Raw genomic sequence first — 14,199 nt, 5'->3', positions numbered from 1 at the left:
ATGATCCTGTAGTCAGCAATTTTGTTTTAGCATTTGGTTTATATCTGGAAACTTCATTTACAGGAAACATAGCTGGAAACCAAGATTTTGACCACACCTAGTCATCAAAGATTCGGTAGTGCTAACAGTAACAGAGTGCTAAGTCAGGCGTCGCTTATATTCTGACTAATAACAGCTACCTCTATATACCCTCACCCTGACGTGCCCCTGGTGTTGGGAGTGAGTGGCTTACAAATGCTGTTTTCCCAAAGAAAGTGAACACACACACACACACACTATTGACTGAACACAATGAATCTCTTAATTTACAAGGTCTGCTCAACACTTCATGTATGTGTGCCCTATTATGACTTCCAAAAGACTACTTTGGTCCCATTTGAACTATATATATGCCTTAATTTCTGAGCCAGCTTGCACTGTGCAACAGTGGCTGCAAATAAATTTTCAAATATTTATGTCTTCTATACTGTGTAACTGGTGTTCATCCTAAGTGATCCCTGGTTAAGTCAGACAGGTGCTTCCTCTGAAACTAGTCCGCAGTCCACAGAAACACAATGTGGCCCACCAGGACTCAGTCTTCCAACCACTTTGACATGTTCAAGAGGGATTAAAGCCAATGAGGCAGGATGAAGACCCTTCAATTTGCCACTTGAGGGGAGTTGTTCCCCAGTTTAAACCTAGTTGGCCAATTCCAAGTGGTCTTCCTTGAATCTATCTTCAGCCCTATTTTCAGCCAAGACATTGAACTTTCAGGAAGTAAAATTGAGAGGACCCCGGTTGAAAGATCTTGGCAATGCCCTTCTGTCTGCTCTGTGTGCCATGTCCTATTTCATTCATTGGTAATAAAACCCATGGAGTTAAAAAGATCAAAATGCTTGTCTTGGGGTTGAGAGGAGAGACAATGAGTTTGTCTAAATAGAATGGCTTTCACTAAAAGCCAAGCTTTGGGGAGCAGTCAATGGATATGGAGAAGAGCTTTAAAAAGGACAGAAACGATACTCTGCTTCCACTTCCTTGAGGGCTGGGTGATTACTCTTCAACCAAGGGAGTAACCTCTCAGCTCACCATTCCACTTGGTCAGAGTTACTTACAACGCAGCTGGCAAATACATTTCATTCCTTGTCTTCCTTGACATTTCCATAGCATTTCAGTCTGCTGCTACTGTCTTCTCTCAACTTGCCCTCTACTTTTCTGATGCCTTCTCAGTTCCATCTGTAGGTTCTTCCTCTTCTGCCAATCTTTGAAGTGGCATTTTCTCCAAGGCTCCATGCTCGAACCATTTTATTTTCACTAAAGACACACTCCTGCATCTACTCCCATGGTTTCAGATGTTACCTTTGCAGTTCATGAAGCCTAGACTTTGTGTGTTCCAGATTGCTCTTGCAAGACTGCCAGAACAACAGTCAACTGTGTGTGGTTCCTCCCTTTGATTGCCCACAAACGCCCCAAATTAAACCCAGCCTAGCTTCATTATCCATTACCCAGGGCAACTCCCTTCCTCCCGTAGACCCTCAGGCACTGAAAAATACTCAGCACCCCGAGTCTACCCCAACATCCCTTGAAGCTGTCCATTTTCTCCCTTCCCACTGTCACTGTGTTGGTTTAGATCCACACACTTTCTTTCTTGGGTGACACTGCCTTGGTTTAGATCCACATACTTTATTTCTTGCATGACAGCACAGGCTCATAATTGAGGTCCCCATCTCAAGTTGTCCTCTCTCTATAGCATCCTTCATAGTCCCTCCTCAGTGGTGTCCCTAAAGCACTCTACCTCCCAGCTTAGTGGCCCCATTGTCTACAAACCAAAGCCTCAGCTCCTGAAACTGACCCTTCAGAAACTGGCCCCACCTGCCTTGGTGCCAGCCACTCCTCAGGTTGTTACCTGGTCAGGTCATGCAGAATGACTTGCAGTTGCCCAGATGGATTAGTCCTCTACTGATTGACTTGATGCCATGCCATCTGCCCGAAAGCCCACCTCCTGTCTTGGCCAGCATTCTCATGTCCATCCTTTGGGGTGTTACCCTTTCTAGGTAGGTGCTTTCTCCACCTGTTCCCATGGGTTTGGGGCTTTCTCTACATGATCGCCTGTGCTTCTGTCTCCAAGAATATTTATCTCAGTGTATTGGAGATATCTGTTTTGCTTGTGTATATTTAATTATAATAATGATCCAGCCAACAACTGCCACTAGTTGAGAATGAATATGTAACTAGTGCTGTGTCGGCAGCTCATGTATGTATAACTCCACACTTCAGAGTAATGCTGGTAAGAATAAGTAAATGGAGGCTAGATAAGTTAAAGCATTTGCCTAGGGTCACACAACTAGTTAGTAGTGGTGACAATGTTTAAGATTGTAGTCTGACTCAAAAGCCAGCTCTTCATCCATCACACCCCACCACCTCCCACTGGAATGCAAGCTGCCATATCTCATCTTGCACATGCCAATGCCTAGGTTCTAGCAGGGCCTTAATGTCTGCTGAATGCATAAATGGAAGCAAAGGAAACTTGGAATCTTCCAGTTATAGAAAAGCATCGCTGGGTCTCAAAAAGCAAGCTCCTACACATTGGTTGTGGTGATGAGCTGAGCAGAGGGAACGTCATTGTGTCTCAATACCCTACAGTACACATAGCTGTTTACTGATGCATGATGCAGACGGAATCATGCCTGCAAAGTCAGTGTTCCCTAGAAGTTCTTTGAGGGCAGGGGTTGGGCCATGTCCACCTTTGTACCCTCAGTAGCACAGTTGCTGGCATGTGGTAGATGCTCCAGAAAAGTTTTAATGACTCATGACTATAAATGAGTCAAGGACTTAATCCGTGGATTAATAATCTATAAAGAATGAATGAAGGTAAAAAACACAACCCAAAACATGTGAGTGCTCTCCATGCATTTATCATTACCTGTGTAGTTGTCTAAATTGCTTTTTGAGAGTGATTTATAGTGTACATTGTTCTATCTCTGCGGGAAATGAGCTTCCCCAGTGTTGAAATCCTCTGAGTTAAGAAGCACTTCCTTTTATCTGTTCTGACTCAGACCCTCTTGGAAGCTGCACTTGCTCTTGCAGATCACTTGGTAGATGACTCTTATGCCGTAAATCACCCATATCCTCCAAGAGCACGTGGAAGTTCAGATACAGCTTTTCTCCCTGAGAGTGGTTTGCTTCTTAGTTATGATTAATTATTTCTGCAGTTACTTGTAGGATTAGGATTTCTACTGGAGGAGAGTAATTACTTTCACATGAACATCAGCTCCTCATTCATTTAATTTGCCTCTCCCCTAAACGCACGTGCACAAAATTAGCCTGGAAATTACTGCGGGTCCTACTTGTTTATATTCATCTGGTGACCATTTTAGCAGCTTCATCAACAACATCTTTAAGAGGCCCAAGGATTTAACTTGAGAATCATGGCAAAGTCAAGTGCTCCCCTAATCCTCCTCAATTCTTCCCATCAGCCATCAAATACTCACATTCGATCTCTAGGATATGTTTACAAAAATCAAAGATGCCAAGTCTTAATTTGGAAAGACCATTGTCAACTTCTTAGTCATGAGAAATAGGACCTAGTTTCTTTCTTTTTTGGTGCTACTATTGATGTATTGATTTTCCTGTGATAATTTTACACACACACACACACACAATTTTTTAATCTAAACACTCTCAGACCATAGTAATTGTCAATTACCAGAAGGTGGGAGTCTCTTTTTACTAAAATTAAGTGTTCATTTTTAGATATTATATTGAAATATCTTAAAATCTTCCTAAAATATGTATGCAGTTGATAAATCTAGAATGCATATTGAAATGATTGCTTTTGTCTTCTAGGATGTAAATGCCTTGATCAAACTTAAAGTTTTAAAAAATAGTTTTAAAGTATGAATTCAGATGTTTTCTTTAATTGAGAAATAATATCCCACTTTTTGAATATATTCTAAAATCTAATTTTTTAAACTTTTATTTTAGGTTCAGGGGTACCGAAAAAAGGGTATAAAGGTTTGTTACATTCAAAAACTTGTGTTATGGGGGTTAGTTGTACAGGTTATTTCAACACCCAGGTATTAAGCCCAGTGCCCAATAGTTCTCTTTTCTGCTTCTCCTTCCTCTCACCCTCCACCCTCAAGTAGACCCCAATGTCTGTTGTTCTCTTCTTTTGTTAATGAGTACAGGACCTAGTTTCTAACATGCTATTCCTATTACCATTTTAAATAAACCATAGAAAGGGTGATTGAGAGAAACTGTAAAACACACATAATTTAGTACTGAAATTATGACATGGTTCTGTGAACTCCATGGGGACACGCCCAGCCCTACCCCAAGAATGGAACTATGGTACCATTTCCTAAGAGCTGCCATTATTCCCCAGTGACTCCTAATTACCAAAACATCATTCATTCGCTCATTTATTCAGCAAACATTTTACACTACTGTGGTCTTTGAAATACGTAAAGGTGAGACAAGCATGATCTTAGCCCTCAAAAGTATACCATTTGATAGAAGAGATGACATATACATAAATTGTTATCATGCCAAGCAGAATAGGCTCCTTCACGCCTAAACAGTATCCCATGGCCACTTCTATCATAAAAATTGATACTCATTAGTTCATGTGTAACCAGTGAGCTGGCAAGACTGTAAGCTGCTTAAAGACAAGGACCTTGTCTTATTTCTCTCCATTTTGTCCATATCTAACACAAGGTCTGCCTAGATCACATGAATGAATATGATATATTAAAAAGTATTAAGGATTTCCAGGAGGAGGACTGATTCCTTCTAACTGGAAAAATCAAAGAAGTTATCATGTGTTTTCTGTAGGAAAAAAAAAATAGGAGAAAGAAGATTGCAGACAAGGGGAATTGCCCAGGCAAAACTATGGGGTGGCAAAGTATGTTTCAAGTACTTCCAATTGATTGGGCCATAGGGTTTATCAATTATCAGCGATTTTCAACCATGGCTGCCTATGAGATTCACCTAGGGGGATTTTAAAATGAATCTAATGCCTTGGCTCTGACGCAGGACAATAAAATCAGAATATTTTGGTGGGGCACAGGGATGTGAATAAGAGCCTGAGCTCTGCTCTTTTAAAAAGGGAACCTCTGCTCTTTTCAAAAAAGAGTTTCCCATTTGCTTTTTGCTGTTTTTTTTTTTTTTTTTTTTTTTTTTGACGGAGTTTCGGTCTGTCGCCCAGGCTGGAGTGCAGTGGCATGATCTTGGCTCACTGCAACCTCTGCCTCCCGGGTTCAAGCAATTCTCATGCCTCAGCCTCCCAAGTAGCTGGGATTACTTTCTTCAGATACGCTGGGGTATCTGAAGTTGGTATGAGGCCATACTGGGAACTACACTGTCAATGAATTTTAAAAGGTGATGCGGGTTAAACTGAAAAGTTTGATCTTTCTGCAGGAAAAAAGAAGCCAGCCTCATCTAGCAAGACAGATGGAGAGGGAGGAGAGCAGCTAGAAGGAGATCATTTAGGAGGCTGTTGAATTTGTCTAAGTAATACATGAATTCAAGAGAATCACCACGTTGGTTTGCCACCAGGTAAAATTCACATACCTGTCAGATGTGAAGTAGAAAGGGTTGAACAGGAGTGGAAAGCACTCTGGAGTTTGCTGCCTGGATGGAAAGGAAGGTTTGGATGAAAAGCAGAGTGTATTGAGGTGACATGGTGGGGTTGGCTCCAAGCATGTCCATATCTAGGAATTAAATTTGGGGCTAGAGGTGGAGATTGAAGAATCATGGTACCTAGAAGTAAAAGTTGACCAGATATGAGGCAACGAGAACTGCAAAAAAAAAGAAAAATACCAAGGGAAGAAAGCAACTGAAGGGGCAATCTTAGAGGTTGCCTGTATTAAAGAGAAGAGGAGAGGATTTTCCAGCAAAAGAAGTGGAGAAAGGCAAGCCAGATGGCTGGACACCTATGTAAATTCATAAAAGCAGACAATTAAGAAGGCAAGATTTCAAGAAAGAGGACATGATTCAGAGGTCAATATTGGAGGAGGGACAAAGAAGTACTGATGTTATTAGGGAGGTAAGACAGAAAAGAAAGGGACATTTGTTTCCCTAAGATAGGAAGGAAAGATGAAAGGATATATTTATTGCACATGTATTTACCCATCACCTACTATTGTTGACTATACTAGACACAGGGGAGATAACAGTCCAGACAAGGCATTTGCTCTCATGAGGCTTATATTCTAGTTGTGGGGAAGAGGAAGGAAGACAAGTTATAGAAAACGTGTGCAAGAGCTCCACGTGCATTTCCACAGACAGCATCTTTCTGTTTATTGAGGAGTAGAGGAGGACAGAAATTGGAGAAGTGTGATCTTACTAAAGAGGATGATGGTATGGCACTTTGGTGTAAGAGGAACAAGCTGAAGGATGTGGAACAAACTTGGCTAGCTTTTGAGTCACATGTAGGAGAGGCAACAAGAGATGAAGAAATGATTCAGCCAGCAGGCAGGTCTCTGTGAGGTTTTCAAGCATGAACACTAGTTCACGTCTTTGCTTACACCTAACATGACTTTGCCAGGCAGAACAGCCTGGAAGCACTGCTGCATATGGAAGAGGTGGGCTGCCCAGAGTTGGGATTGGCAAAGCCTCAGTGATAAAGGTTACTGGGGCCCAGGTTTACAAATACCACATTAGAAACATAAACATTTGAAAACCACAGAATGTAAATGCTCAAGGTCACAGCACGCTCATCAACTCGTGGAATCCATACAGTAATTGAGCACATTAAGAAGCCTACTGACTCTGCTGTCTAGTTTTAGAAGAGCTATAATTTAGTATTGCTAGCTATCAATTAGTCCTGTTTTTCTCATCTGTAAAATGAGAGGGTTGGATGAAATGACCTCAAAGTCTTCTTCCAGCATGGTCAATGGTGAATGCTAGAGCACACGTGAAATTCTGAAAGTTAATTTACTTCTTTAACATTTACGTTGATTGTTTAACTATTGATGCTCAAAAATGCAGCTGCGGAGCTACTACAAATCTTTTAGGTCTGTGCACACAAAGCTATTAGTTTTATGGGCCATTCTGATTTTAAAATAAATTGCCCTGTGAAAATATGCAACCTAAATTCTGGTGGGAGAAATCACAAGTGACATGGGTAATTGAATAGGGTAATTGATAGGTCATTGACAGGACATGGAAATAGACCAAGTAGAAAAGTATTAGACATCAATAGGTTTTAATATTTGCAAGTTTGGAAAATGACTTTGTGAACATTGGGAGAAAAGGAGCTTTTCAAATAGTAGGATGATAGTAGCTAGGGATACAAAATAAAGTTATTCAAATATGACTTGTCTTCCTGCACTAAGATTAATTTAGAGTAATATACATAGACCTCTTTCATCCCTTTCAAACATTGCCAGTAGGAGATAACCAGGCCTTGGTTAGATCCTGAAAAATTAAGGTGTAATGTGACCAACTAGACAATCTGTAAAGGTAACTAGAGTATTAGCTAGCTACTGTTGTTTCATATTGCAAAAATCTTGTCACTTTTCATATACAATAAGACTTTTGACTAATACTATGTATAATCTTGAAAGAAACCTCAGTATGTGTGCTTAGTTTCTAACAGCTGCATTTACACATCTTGTCACTGAAATCAAAGTCTTTGAGGCTTAAAACTTAGCACTGACTCTGAAAGTTACTTATTTGTATATCTAATCTAAATGAATAGTTTATTGCTATTTTCAAAAGCATGTTTGGTGCATTACTACTGAAAGCAGTCTTTGGCATAACCGACTACATTTTAGTTTTATACTCAAAGTCTCTGTTTATGCAGATAAATTGAGGTTCCAGTCTTTACAGTGCAGGGTATAAGTATTAATCAGTTGATTTCCTGCCAAGGTTAATATACTTTTATTTGCAATCTTATAGAGTAGGGCTCAATCATTGTTAAGCGCTGGTAGTTTCAGAAGCAGAAGTCTTCAGATCAGTAAGATTTATACTACTTGAAATTAAAAACAGAGGATAATGGGGAAAAGTCATGCCTGAGGTTAAGGTGAATCACTTTGATTGGATCTTCCAGAAATCTCCTTTGAGGTCTGGGTGGCTTTTTCCCCTCTTCCTTTGCACTACCCTGATTGATCAGCTACAAGCATCCTAAGAGGCCTTACCTTGAGTCCAGGTGCTGGGGCCCAATCTCAGCTGAAGATCCCAGAGATCTGGGGAAGTGATGAAGCGATCTGGGGAACTGACTCTGCAGGGGGAAGCCTGCGTGCAACCCACACCTGCAGGCTACATGCTCCTGTGCTGGCCGAGCCGGTAGGCGGGAGCACACTCTCCACCCCAGCCTGCAGAAGCTGAGCATTCAGACAGAGCCTGGGTCCCACCACCCAGCTGCCCTCATCCGTGTCCAAGGACAGAGCCCTTGAGCCACGAGGGCTTCTGGCACATGGCTTCAGTTTTTATGGGTGAAAGACAGTCCTCTGGCATCATAAGGTATTTATATCTGAGATAGCGCCAGAATTTTTAAAAGCTATTTGACAACAAAAACTGCCAAGCAGAATTAACTACCACAGAGGCCTGGAAAGCAGCACAAGTGAGTTTTTTAATTCTTCAGAGGTGGTAGAAGTCACCAGAAATTCTCCCTCTTGAATTCTTTCTAAAGGGCTCTGGATCCTTGGAAAAATGATCTGGTCAAGCCTCATACTTTAGTAATTCTTAAAACTGTCACAGTCCCATGCTTTCTGTCTCAATTGCGGCACTGGGTCGCAGGTTTTGGCCATTTGTTTTTAAAGCAGCCTCTTATGGTGGAGAAATTATTATAAACAAATGGGAGCATGCTAGCAGCTTCCCATGACAGTGGGTGGATCTCACCTGCCTTTGGTTTAGACAAGCGCCATGTGAATTTCTATGGGCGTTTTCTTCCCTGTGCCATGTGTTCCTATAGTGACCTTCTGTACAGGATGGGCATGATCTGCATGGAGCAATGATGGCCACGTCTGGCAGCCCAGGCTTGGGGGATGGTGTGGCCTAAGCAGTGTAGCACACAAGCTCATTGCTTTCCATTGAGAAGAATACTCAAATACACCCAGCTCATTCTCCAGGAATTCCCCTTATAGGACCACATTAGCAATGAGAGAGCTCCAGGAAAGACATATAAACACATTTCAGCTGCTTAGGAAAAGCAGGAATCGCATGCCTCTTTTAAACTGCAAGTGTTTCACTGATTTTCAGTTTCTTTCCACTCACTCCTCCGATCTCTGTTGCCAAACAATAAACCAGTTTAATTATGTTGCTTCCGCCTGAGTTTGGCTTCATCTTTTCCTCTTTAGTTTCCACCTGGGATAGGAGGAGGCCTGGTGAGGAGTTCTAGGCCACATTAGGAGAACAAGCTCTTCTGTGTCCCGCAAAACCTCCGGCAAATGACCCAGCCCCTCCAAGCTTCAGTTTTCTCAATGATACTGGGAGATGGGGTCAGACTAGCTTCTCTGAAACCTCTTTAAGTTTTAGCTTTCTATGAAGGGAAATTTAAAGAAAAGCACAGAGAGACTGACTAGACTCTATGTGGGGCTTATTTAAGCAGCTACACCAACTTTACAAGAGCATCTTTTCTTGAAGATGCCCAACCAGGTTTTGTCCCAGAGAGGATTTGGAAAGGTCCACTTAGCAGAAACCCTGCTGGCCTGGGGCTCCCCGGTGTGCAGATGGACTCGGCTTCACCAGATCAGAGTGGTGTTGCCACTCAGAAATGCCTTTGGCTGTTGGAGAAACCAGGCTGTATGCCTATCTGCTGCATATGAAATTCCTGATGATGCGTGCAGCGTATAGGGAATTCTGCATTGACCTAGGTAGAACAGTTACACATTCCCTTAAATATGAATACACTTATGAACCTTTTCAGTCTGTTACTATAAAGCAAAGAATGCGGAATCAAGTTTTGCCTTGGTCTTGCCATAAATACACTGCTCTGGTCAAATTTGCTGATTTTGGTTTTAATGTTCTCTTAGTTTTGACAAAACGGGATGATCACAAGTTCATTTGATATTATGCCATGTTCAACTTCGTGTTGGGCATTTTGGTAATAGAGAGGAAATATGCTATAGTGGGAAAGGTACAGGGTAGGAACCAGACAGACTTGGGTTCAAATCTCAGATCTTCAGGTTATGACCTTCCAGGAGGAGTTAAAGTCTGAAAGCCTAGCCCCTGGGGTTATCCTGAAGATGGAGTGAGATGCCTTCTGAAAGGCAACTGGGCTGGTGACTTTGGACAAGTGACACTGTCTCCCTGATCTTCAGTTTCCTCATTTGTAAAAAGAGAGATAATAAATTTCACATTGCATTAGGCTAGGATTACAAATGCAGAGCTGCATGCACTCAGCTCAGGGTGCAAAAGGGAGCTGATTCTAGCTCAGCCAAGTCCAACGTGCTCCCAGCCCTCCAGGGGCTGGTAATCTGATTGGAGATACGGGATGCACCAACACCGAATGAATCAGGACACAGCATCTGATTAGTCCTTAGTGGCACAGAGACACAGCAGGTTTTGTTCAGCCTGGAGAAGATAACATTTAGAAAGTGTAGAAGAGGTAAGGCCCCATGGGGAAGGGAAAGCTGAGTCTTGACAGGCCTTGAAGGGCTTCTAAGCTGCATAATAAGATTCTAATAGAAAAGGGAAAGAATGTTTTCCAGGAAATGGAACTGCACAGGCAATGGCAGTGAAGTGGGGAAGCATACAGGAGCAATTGAACAGGGCGGGCGGCCTTGTTGGGGAGTGGTGGGAAGAAGTGTGGGTGAAGCAGAGTCAGGCCATAGGGTTCCTGGATGATACAAGTAGGGGCATCCCACAGAGAACCCCAGGGTGCAACAGTGGTGTTTTACAATGGTCACTTTCAATAGATCCAGTGAAGCCTGCTAAGAATTACCAGCAGCTCCGTCTCCCAGGGACACTTTGTGCTCTCCTTGTGCAAAACTTACTCTCTGTCCCCTCCTCTCTGGTTTCAGAGAGCATTGTGGTTTCTCTCCACACCAGCTTAAGCACTGTGTAGTCAATTTATAGTTTGCAGGGATTCCCCACACACCCATATATGTTTTCCACTGAGGTCGGTGCTTTTTCCTAGACCCACCCAAATTCCAGAGCAAGGCTCACTTGCATGCCAAGTTGATTTTCTTTTTCTTTATCACCTTCTTCTCCTTATAAAACAGAGGAGATAGTTACTTTTTTAATGTTTCTGTGTATTTTTAACAGAAATTAAAGAAGCAACCCCAGAAAAAAACAATGACAAGGGTAATTTCTGATTCAATTTGCATTGACAACAATAGTTGTTCATAGAGGCAAACCCAGCAAGTGAGTTTTTTCACATTGCAACTCTTGTTTATGAAAGTCTGAGTGGCTATAGGGTATAATGCCTTTTATAAGTTTTTTAAAAAAAAGCTTGAAAGTTTTTAATGGATAGACTCTGGCTCTGGAATTCAGGCTTTCTTTATAAAGTAAGTTTTGTTTTGTTTTGTTTTTAGAACAAAAAGAACGTATGAAAAGGGAATCAGGTCCTTAGAAAGGAAATTAGGAATCATTTTGGTCATTTTGAGAATGCTCATTCCCTACTGATTCATAAGATAGAAGACAGAAGTGCTTTCCACAACACTTTCACAAAAAATCATGTCATTTAACTTCCTTGTTGTCCTGTGGCAGGAATTTCCCTACCTTTTGCAGGTGAGAAACTAAGAAGTTGAATCACTTGTGGAGGATCCCTCAGCCCATAGGTGGGGACTCCAGTCCAGGGCTTCTACCTCCAAGTCGAACCTTTCCTTCACCAGCTGCCTTAGGGACAAGCCTTGAGCTCAGCCTGGTCCTGGGGAAGAAGGAAGGTGGGGAACAGTGGGAGGGTGGCATCCTGGAGTGGAGAGAGAAGTAGCCCACCTCTGTCTATTTCCCATATGCCCCATAATGTGCTAAGAAATTGAAGCTCAGAACATTAGTGCACCTTTCCCAAGAGTATTGCGGCCAGGAGTCTGCACACCTGGAATTCACATCCAGGAAGGTCAGATTCCAAAGGCCAAAGTCTCTTTATCTCTTTCCATGAGACCAGGTCGCCTCTCTCATTAGAATGACCTTCCATTCGTCAGGTTTCCACCATTACCTGTCAGGGGCTTTTTCTCACTCTCCTTTCACTTTCTTTTTTTTTTTTTTTTTTTGAAATTTTAAGTACTCTTATCAGATATTTGTTTTCTCCTCTCCAAATGTTTCCAAACTGTGTGTTGTTACTCATTTGACTTTTGCTAAGAAAATTTAGGCTGTATTTTTTTTAAAAAATCCACCTACATAACTTTCAATACTGCTACAATGCAGCACTTCCTTTTTTGCTGAAGTTTGGCTTAATCACAGTACAGCATTGAAAAACCAGAATATAGTCCCAGCCAAAGAAACTTGAAACTGTAGGTAGGTTAGAAGTCAGTGGCAACCGATTGTTCTGAAGAAAACTGGTATTGTTTCCTTGTTCTCCCGCTTTCATTATTACTATCTTTGTCAGATCCTGTTTGTGTTCAAAAGGTTGCTGGTCTTATGAAAGGATAAACTTGAAAAATCTTGCTTTAATCATTGCAGCAATTAGCAAGTAACTGCATTATCTTTCCTTTTTTATTATAAACATATTCAAGAATAGACTTGTAGTTTAGTTGTAGTTACTCAGAGCTTCTCAGAAAACTGAAGTGGGTTGCTCATAAAAACCAGGTATTCAACCTGTTCAGAAGGGGCCTGAGTTCCTGGAATCTTCCTTCATGTCTCCAGTAATTATGTGACTACAAGAACAGATGTAACCCCCTCTCCAAGCTAAGCATATACTTCTTAAGTCATGATAGATTTAACTGAGTGAATAACTCACTTGACTTTGAGGTCAAATTTAGCAAAAAAGAGCATGAGAAACATTCACCATTAATAGGCTTGAAGGCAGCCAGCTTCCAGGACCCTGAGAACTCTGCTCTGCCAGCCAAATGATAATCTCTCAGTTCCTCTCAGGCTTTTCATCTGAACTGAGTTGGCAAGGTGCTACCAAGACTTCCTTTTCCACTGTTTCCTCCCTTCAACTCCCTCCATCTCCTCTTCTCTGCTATATGAGTCAAGGGTGGTGCCATCAACTATGTCTTCCTAAGAAAGTTCCTACTGTTGGTTACTAGTCAGTCAGCAGACTCATTGGTCATCTATCTGCCTCTCTGAGAGTTCACTCTCCTGCAGTGTGGTGGGTTTTTCTTCTTCCCCATCCTTTGCAATTATGTTCCCCGAGGTCTTGTGCTCAACCTCCTTTATTATATCTTTCTATTCTCTCTTGGCATCCTCCGAGTTACCCTACTGCCCATTCAGAGTCCCATGGTATTAATCAATGCTCACCAACAGCATCTCCTCAGGGATCCAGTCTCTGTTTCCAACATCCCCTGGAATGAGAGCAGTCCAGAACTGACTCATCCAAAACTGAAGGCATATTATTCTCCCTACATCCAGCTACATCTCCTGATTTTTGTTTCCTAACAATGGTGTCCTCATTCTCTCACCTCTCCCTCTTTAAGCAACTTTACTCCTGTATCCAATCAGTGCAAGCCCCAGATTCCACCTGCTGAATCCCCCTTGCACCGGTGTCTCTCCTGCCCCTTCCCACAGCCACCATGCTGGTCCAGGTCTTCATTCCTTTCACTCAGTCTCTCAAAATACCCTTTGAATTAGTCACTTGATCATCACTGCCAGACTGGTATTTCTAAAGTGCAGCTCAGGACCCAGAAAACCAAAATCTTCAATGACTCCTCATCGCCTATGTTTAACTCCCACCTCCCACAGCAGAGGCTTAAGGGTGTGGCTTCTAGAGATGGACAACCTAGCTTCAAAGGCCAGCTTCACCCCTCTCTGAAGCCTGTGTCCTCGGCGTCTCACTTAACCTCTGCACCCTGCTTTCCTCATCTCTAAAGAGGTTAGCAAGAAAGCCTGCCTGTGTGAGGATTAAGAAATACTTAGAGCCACGGAAGACAGTATGGCAATTCCTCAAGGATCTAGAACCAGAAATACCATTTGACCCAGCAATCCCATTACTGGGCATATACCCAAAGGATTATAAATCACTCTACTATGAAGACACATGCACACATATGCTTATTGCAGCACTGTTCACAATAGCAATGACTTGGAACCAACCCTAATGCCCTGGAATCAACCCTAATGCCCATCAATGATAGACTGGATAAAGAAAATGTGGCACATATACACCATGGAATACTA

General features: G+C 42.1%; 1 protein-coding gene across 2 annotated transcripts in view; it reads right to left on the bottom strand.

The window, feature by feature from the left end:
• KCNJ15 (potassium inwardly rectifying channel subfamily J member 15) overlaps positions 1-13,367 on the bottom strand; it is a 36,700-nt gene extending 23,333 nt beyond the window's left edge. Inside the window, exons 1-2 of one of the 2 annotated variants that reach the window (XM_063720786.1) lie at positions 13,324-13,367; positions 11,644-11,791 (exon numbers count right to left, since the gene is read on the bottom strand). The gene's annotated coding sequence lies outside the window, so the exon portion shown is untranslated. 2 annotated transcript variants of the gene reach the window in all.
• Between the last annotated feature and the right edge of the window lie 832 nt (positions 13,368-14,199).

This window comes from Pongo abelii, chromosome 22 (genome assembly GCF_028885655.2).
Source record: "Pongo abelii isolate AG06213 chromosome 22, NHGRI_mPonAbe1-v2.0_pri, whole genome shotgun sequence".
Lineage (NCBI taxonomy): Eukaryota > Metazoa > Chordata > Mammalia > Primates > Hominidae > Pongo > Pongo abelii.
The sequence above is the reverse complement of the archived record's forward strand: the minus strand, read 5'-3'. Positions and strand labels throughout refer to the sequence as shown.